Below are 8,331 nucleotides of genomic sequence, written 5' to 3' on the forward strand. Positions count from 1 at the left end.
AACAACCATCGCAATGGCCATCCCTCAGAACATCAACAACCATCGCAATGTCCATCCCTCAGAACATCAACAACCATCGCAATGGCCATCCCTCAGAACATCAACAACCATCGCAATGTCCATCCCTCAGAACCTGAATATCAACAACCATCACAATGTCCATCCCTCAGAACATCAACAACCATCGCAATGGCCATCCCTCAGAACATCAACAACCATCGCAATGTCCATCCCTCAGAACATCAACAACCATCGCAATGTCCATCCCTCAGAACCTGAACATCAACAACCATCGCAATGTCCATCCCTCAGAACATCAACAACCATCGCAATGTCCATGTCTCAAAACCTCAACAACCATGCCATTAGAGCCAGCGACTGAGAAGAAAAACGTAGGATCAGTCCTTGAAACAGCAGATCTGGACCATCTGCACATGGACGTGTCCCTCTTTTCCAGTTTTCCCAAATGGGAGATATAGAAAAACACCTCAAGTAACTTTAACAGTGAACTTCAGGTTTGGACTCAACTGCTACATAAAGATGGCCCTGATGTGATATCCTTGTACTCAGGAGACTTTGGTGCGAATTATTTGTGGTGCGGATTTGAGATAATTATGTAAATGTTATAGTCACATTATTCCAAAGTAAAATGACTAAAATAAATACAGAAACATTAAAATCTGCACTTATTTTTGTGTGTTTGTTGGGCTACAGCATAGAGCAGCCATTTCACTTTATTAAGCTGCCCAACACGCAACAAAGGCGCCAGTGTAGCTCCTGCTCCTTTTTTGGTACTGAGCTCCATGCATTTTTCCAATGCACATTTTAAAGCAGGCATGTCCAACCTGCGGCCTCTGTGGCCATGCCCCCGACTCAACTTCCTTCCTCCCCAGCAAAAAAAAAAATTGTTAGGGGGCTGTGGGCCGCATTGCCCGTGGTTCCGAGCCAGATGCGGCCCACAGCCCCCTAACAATTTTTTTTTTTTGCTGGGGAGGACGGAAGTTGAGTCGGGGGCACGGCCACAGAGGCTTCCAACTAACTGTAGGCAAAGGCTGCCTCAGAGGGGAACATCCACTAGTTGTGTTAAATTAGTTCTGGGGGGGGCGCGGCAGCACGGGAAGGGCGCAGCAGCGTTTTTTTACTTATATACCTTAACTATAGTATATATTTTATATGCGGCCCGAGAAAATTTCTCTACACTCAATGTGGCCCAGAGAAACCAAAAGGTTGGACACCCATGTTTTAAAGCGTTTTGTCACATGAATGTTACCGCATTTGGAGTGTCATTAAGAATTAACGATGTTGCAAGCACAGTGTACGCTTTTCACTGGGTTTCCAGGAATGCCCATTTCTGTGCACATTTCAGGAAAGTAAAGGAATGAATGAGACCTTAGAAGACCATATTCACACCTCAGTGTTTCGTGAACATGCACAAAATCACTTGTTTTTGTGCACATTTACGAAAAACGCATGAAAAGCGTGTTTCGTGCTTGAGGCGCCATTCTGTGTTAATGGCACCCCAAATGCGGCAAGCAGATGCACATTTTTCCATGTGCAAGAAAACACTCGACAAGCGAGCCAAACCAAGCAAGTTAAAAAAAATAAAAGCAAAGCTTGATGTACATGGTCTACTTTGGTGCATTTTTCACACATTGGCGAGCCCACTGAAATATGCCTTATGTGTAACGCATGAAAAAAACGCACCCAAAATGCGCATAAACGCAATCATAGAGTGAACGGGGCCTAAAAAGTCATAAAATACGTTAAGATAGGCTAATGGATAGAAAATGCCATTGGTGGAAATGCGTCACACCTCCAAAATGAAGAAAATGTTCCCGCGCCGTAAGTGGGGGAATGTTCTGCCCCTGAAGGGGGTTAATATAGGCTTCCACACTATATATGTATGTATCATCATCTGCTGGAGATAAAGGACGTCACAGTGACTATGGAGGAAGAGGACGGAACATGCCGGGGGGGGGGTTACTGGGTGTAACTAGAAAATAATATCTTATTACCTCCTCCAGTTCCAGCAAGGTCACATCTCTACGGCCTCCGAATTTAGCTCTTCCCCCCCTGAACCTCCTATCTGTACCTGACATCACTTCCTGTCTGTACCAGATGTCACTTCCTGTCTTCCATAGAGACTTCCTGTCTGGGCAGAAGTGAGATCCCCACCTTGTGGAGCTCGGAGGAGATGCAGTGTCTCGTAGCGTGAACACGGCCTTGTGCTGTGTGTGTGTATGACCAGCCGTGGTCTAAAGTTTCAAGAATGACTCAAATATTAATTTTCACAAAGTCTGCTCCATCAGTGTTTTTAGATCTTTTTGCCAGATGTTACTATGGTATACTGCAGTACAATTGCAAGCATTCCATAAGTGTCAAAGTCGTTTATTGACAATGTCATGAAGTTTATGCAAAGAGTCAATACACTGTTGACCCTCCTATTTCAGAACCTCTGCAGCTTGCCCTGGCATGCTGTCAATAAACTTCTGGGCCACATCCTGACTGATGGCCGCCCCCCATTCTTGTATAATCAATGCTTGGAGTTTGTCATAATTTGTAGGGTGCTTTTTGTTTACTTGAGGATTGACCACAAGTTCTCAATGGGATTAAGGTCTGAAAAGTTTCCTGCCCATGGACCCAAAATTTCAATGTTTTGTTCCCCAAGCCACTTAGTTAGCACCTTTGCCCTATGGCAAGGTGCTCCATCATGCTGGAAAAGGAATTGTTCCTCACCAAACTGTTCTTGGATGGTTGGGAGAAGTTGCTCTCGGAGGACGTTTTTGTAGCATTTTATATTCATGGATGTGTTCTTAGGCAAAATTGTGAGTGAGCCCACTCCCTTGGCTGAGAAGCGACCCCACACATGAATGGTCTCGGGATGCTTTACTGTTGGCAGGACATAGGACTGATGGTAGCACTCACCTTTTCTTCTTCGGACAAGGTTTTTTTCAGATGCCCCCAACAATCAGAAAGGGTATTCATCAGAGAAAATGACTTTCCCTCAGTCCTCAGGAGTCAAATCCCTGTACCTTTTGCAGAATATCAGTCTATCCCATATGTTTTTCCTGGAGAGAAGTGGCTTCTTTGCTGCTCTTCTTGACACCCGGCCATCCTCCAAAAGTCTTGGCCTCACCGTACGTGCAGATGCACTCACACCTGCCTGCTGCCATTCCTAAGCAAGCTCTGCACTGGTGGTGCCCCGATTCCGCATCTGAATCAACTGTAGGAGATGGTCTTGGTGCTTGCTGGACTTTCTTGGGCGCCCTGAAGCCTTTTTCACGAATAAAGTAGAAATGTTTTTTATGGGATTACATTTATTTTCATGGCAAAGAAGGACTTTGCAATTATTTGCAATTCATCTGATTGCTCTTCATCACATTTTGGAGTATATGCAAATTGCCATCATAAAAACTGAGGCAACAGACTTTGTGAAAATTAATGTAGCTCCCTCCTAGGTAGGTTCTAGAGTGCGTATATATAGTTTTAGGTTTCTCAGCTTGACAGGGAGACAGCCAGGTTTATGTGCTGTCTGCTTAACATTGAGCTGTGATTGTTTAGTGAGGTCTGCTCAATGTGCTCTAGGTGGGTGTACATGGGCTCAGGGTCCAGTCTACCTCTACAGCAAGTGGTCCAGGTGAGGAGGGGGCTGTTGCCTCTCCCCAGCACAGGCGGCCATGCAGCCTCAGGTGGTCGACCTGGGGGCCTGAAACATTGAAGTTGCAACCCAGGGTCCTTATGAGAACTGACTGAGGGAGGATGTCCACGGATCCTGTCTGGTACCACTGAAGAGGGCTGGCGTGTGTGCTTCAGGAGCCCTATGAGTACAGACCCCAACGGGAGATCCTTGGACTGTTGAATCCCCCTCTGGGTGTTAGAAGTCAGTTACTGGGGGCAAGCTACAGAAGACACCAATTAGCGTCTTGAAGAGACAAAGTTCACTGAGTTCCTTAAGCTACAAAGGGACTTGTTCATCCCACACAGGCACTGTATGGTCCTGCAGATGATCTGCTATACAGTTCTATTAAGAGAGATGTCCTCATCTGTGAGTTGTTAATTTGGAATATCCTACTGAATCCCTTCTCCTATCCAAGTTCTTCAAATAAAATACAAAAACAAATCCCCTAGACTGGTCATTGAAGATAACGAGCTGAAGAGTGTGTGCAAATACCCTGTATCTGGCTGTGGAGTAATCAGTGGGAGGCCCAGGCAAACCAATATCCAAGTGGCTCCTGCAGGGGTACCGCTACATAATATTTGTGTCATTCTCAAAACTTTTGGCCATGGCTGTACTGTATCTCCTTATCGATGGGGTCCTCTCTACTCCAACCAAGTGGAGATTTTTACTTTTATTTATTTCTCAATAGATATTATCTGCCCAGGATTTATAAACAGTATATTCTCAGTTTGACTGGTGACCGGATTTTCAAAATGAAATTCGGGGACACTCTATTGATCACGGACACTTTTCGCCACACCTACAAAATCCCAACCACATTTTATTCAATATTAAACAACACGAAAATGTTAACAATACCCATGACTTGTACCTGACTTCACAGTTTAAGGCCTCATGCACATGAAAATGTGCCATACACGCATGCCCTTCTAAACAGACTACAGACGCGTGCTTTCATTCACTTGTATAGCAGGTCGTACACACCAGCTGCTGCTCCCTGGCCATGGCAAAACAATGGAAACGTTATGCCAGGCATCTAATATGCCTGCAAACGTCTGTGCGCAAGAGGCCAATAAGTCAAAACAAAACGTAAACAGGATCCTCCAAAAGTAAAGCTAAAAAAGTGAGCCTCTTGATGGCCAAGGGTTCTTTGGAATCCTGATTGAGGAAGAATGCTACTTACACTTGTGTTCACTGAGAAGAATACTCTTCCAGATATCAAAAAAGATCAATGGTGTCAGTGGGAACTTCTCTGAGAGGCAGAAATGTATCATTGGTCAAAGAGCCTTTAACCTATGGAGGAACCTATGGGTTCTTTGGAACCCTGGTTGAGGAAGAATTCTTCTTAAACTTGTGGTCATTGGGAAGACTTACCCTCTAACAGATATCTAAAAAGATCAATGGTGTCAATGGGAACTTATCTGAGAGGCAGGAATTGCTCATTGTGAAAAAGGAACAACTAGCAACCTCTGGAAGAAACCATGGGTTCTATGGAAACTTGGCTGAGATGGAATGTTCCTTACAGTTGTGGTCTTCGGGAAGAATTACCCCCTTACAGATAGCTAAAAGATCAATGGTGTCAGTGGGAACTTATCTCAGAGTAAGAACTTACTCATTGCTCAAAGAACCCCTAGCAACCTCAGGAGGAACCCAAGGATTCCATGGAACCTTGGTTGAGGAAGAATGCTCCTTACACTTGTAGCTAAACGATCAATGGTGTCAGTGGGAACTTATCTCAGAGGCAGAACGTACTCATTGCTCACAGAACCCTTATCAACCCCTGGAGGAACCCAAGGGTTCCATGGAACCTTGATTAAGGAAGAATGCTCCTTACACTTGTAGCTAAAAAGATCAATGGTGTCAGTGGGAACTTATCTCAGAGGCAGAACTTACTCATTGCTCAAATAACCATTAACAACCCATGGAGAAACCCAAGGGTTCCATGGAATAATAAAAATAACCCTTAACAACCCCTGGAGGGACCCAAGGGTTCAATGGAACCTTGATTGAGGAAGAATGTTCCTTATGCTTGTAGCTAAAAAGATCAATTGTGTAATTGGGAACTTATCTCCGAGGCAGAACTTACTCATTGCTCAAAGAACCCTTATCAACCCCTGGAGGAACCCAAGGGTTCCACGTAACCTTGATTAAGGAAGAATGCTCCTTACACTTGTAGCTAAAAAGATCAATGGTGTAATTGGGAACTTATCTCCGAGGCAGAACTTACCCATTGCTCAAAGAACCCTTATCAACCCCTGGAGGAACCCAAGGGATCCATGGAACCTTGATTGAGGAAGAATGCTCCTTAAACATATCTCAGAGGCAGAACTTACTCATTGCTCAAAGAACCCTTAGCAACCTCTGGAGGAACCCATGGTTGAGGAAGAATACTTCTTACACTTGTAGCTAAAAAGATCAATGGTGTTAGTGGGAACTTATCTCAGAGGCAGAACTTACTCATTGCTCACAGAACCCTTATGAACCCCTGAAGGAACCCAAGGGATCCATGGAACCTTGATTGAGGAAGAAAGCTCCTTACACTTGTGGTCATTGGAATAAAACCCCCCTTACAGATAGCTAAAAAGATCAATGGTGTTAGTGGGAACTTATCTCAGAGGCAGAACTTACCCATTATTCACAGAACCCTTATCAACCCCTGAAGGAACCCAAGGGATCCATGGAACCTTGAGTGAGGAAGAATGCTCCTTATGCTTGTAGCTAAAAAGATCAATGGTGTCAGTGGGAACTTATGTGGGTGGCAGAATTTACTCATTGCTCACAGAACCCTTATCAACCCTGGAAGAACCCAAGGGTTTCATGGAACCTTGATTGAGGAAGAATGCTCCTTAAACACATCTCAGAGGCAGAACTTATTCATTGCTCAAAGAACCCTTAGCAACCTCTGGAGGAACCCATGGATTTTATGGAACCCTGGTTGAAGAAGAATGCTCCTTACACTCGTAGCTAAAAAGATCAATGGTGTTAGGGGGAACTTATCTCAGAGGCAGAACTTACTCATTGCTCACAGAACCCTTATCAACCCTGGAGGAACCCAAGGGTTCCATGAAACCTTGAGTGAGGAAGAATGCTCCTTACACCTGTGGTCATTGGGAACAATTACCCCCCTTACAGATAGCTAAAAATATCAATGGTGTCAGTGGGAACTTATCTTAGAGGCAGAACTTACTCGTTGCTCATGGAACCCATAGCAACCTCTGGTGGAACCCTAGGGTTCCATGGAACCTTGATTGAGGAAGAATGCTCCGTACACTTGTAGCTAAAAAGATCAATGGTGTCAGTGGGAACTTATCTCAGAGGCAGAAATTACTCATTGCTCAAGGAACCCCTAGCAACCCCTGAAAGAACCCAATGGATCCATTGAACCTTGCGTAAGAAAGAAAGCTCCTTACACGTGTGGTCATTGGGAATAATTATTCCCTTACAGATAGCTAAAAATATCAATGGTGTCAGTGGGAACTTATCTGAGAGGCAGGAATTGCTTATTGCTCAAAGAACCCTTAACCCCTGGAGGAACCCAAGGGATCCATCGAACCTTGATTGAGGAAGAATGATCCTTAAACTTATCTCAGAGGCAGAACTTACTCATTGCTCAAAGAACCCCTAGCAACCTCTGGAGGAACCCATGGATTTTATGGAACCCAGGTTGAGGAAGAATGCTACTTACACTTGTGGTCATTGGGAATAATTACCCCCCTTACAGATAGCTAAAAATATCAATGGTGTCAGTGGGAACTTATCTGAGAGGCAGGAATTGCTCATTACTCATAGAACAACCTCTGGAGGAACCCATAGATTTTATGGAACCCAGGTTGAGGAAGAATGCTCCTTACACTTGTAGCTAAAAAGATCAATGGTGTAATTGGGAACTTATCTCAGAGGCAGAACTTACCCATTGCTCACAGAACCCTTATCAACCCCTGAAGGAACCCAGGGGATCCATGGAACCTTGATTGAGGAAGAAAGCTCCTTACACTTGTGGTCATTGGGAATAAAACCCCCCTAAAAATATCAATGGTGTCAGTGGGAACTTATCTGAGAGGCAGAACTTACTCATTGCTCATGGAACCCATAGCAACCTCTGGTGGAACCCTAGGGTTCCATGGAACCCTGATTGAGGAAGAATGCTCCGTACACTTGTAGCTAAAAAGATCAATGGTGTTAGTGGGAACTTATCTCAGAGGCAGAACTTACCCATTGCTCACAGAACCCTTATCAACCCCTGAAGGACCCAAGGGATCCATGGAACCTTGACTGAGGAAGAATGCTCCTTACGCTTGTAGCTAAAAAGATCAATGGTGTCAGTGGGAACTTATCTGGGAGGCAGGAATTGCTCTTTCCTCATAGAACTCCTAGCAACCTCTGTAGGAACCCTAGGGTCCCATGGAATCCAGGTCCAAGGGTTGTGTTCGCCATGACAGAGATCATGGTGGGGCCATCACTAACGTGGTATAGGTGGTGGTGATATATATGGTTCTATAAACTGGTGAACTATAGATTGTAGTGTAATACCCTGAGATTTCGAAGGGGGGTGAGCACCGACTTTGTCAATAGTCACAAAACAAAAAATAGACACTGGAGACACAAGCAAGAAAAAAACGAAAGCAAACCTGAAGGCACACTATTATTATTAT

The 8,331-nt window shown here is 44.5% G+C and overlaps 1 protein-coding gene across 1 annotated transcript in view; it reads right to left on the minus strand.

The window, feature by feature from the left end:
* Positions 1-8,331, minus strand: part of LOC309564442 (uncharacterized protein) — a gene marked incomplete at its 3' end in the record, with an annotated part of 317,628 nt that overhangs the window by 259,195 nt on the left and 50,102 nt on the right.

Source organism: Pelophylax lessonae (genome assembly GCF_965119305.1).
Source record: "Pelophylax lessonae genome assembly, chromosome: 9".
Lineage (NCBI taxonomy): Eukaryota > Metazoa > Chordata > Amphibia > Anura > Ranidae > Pelophylax > Pelophylax lessonae.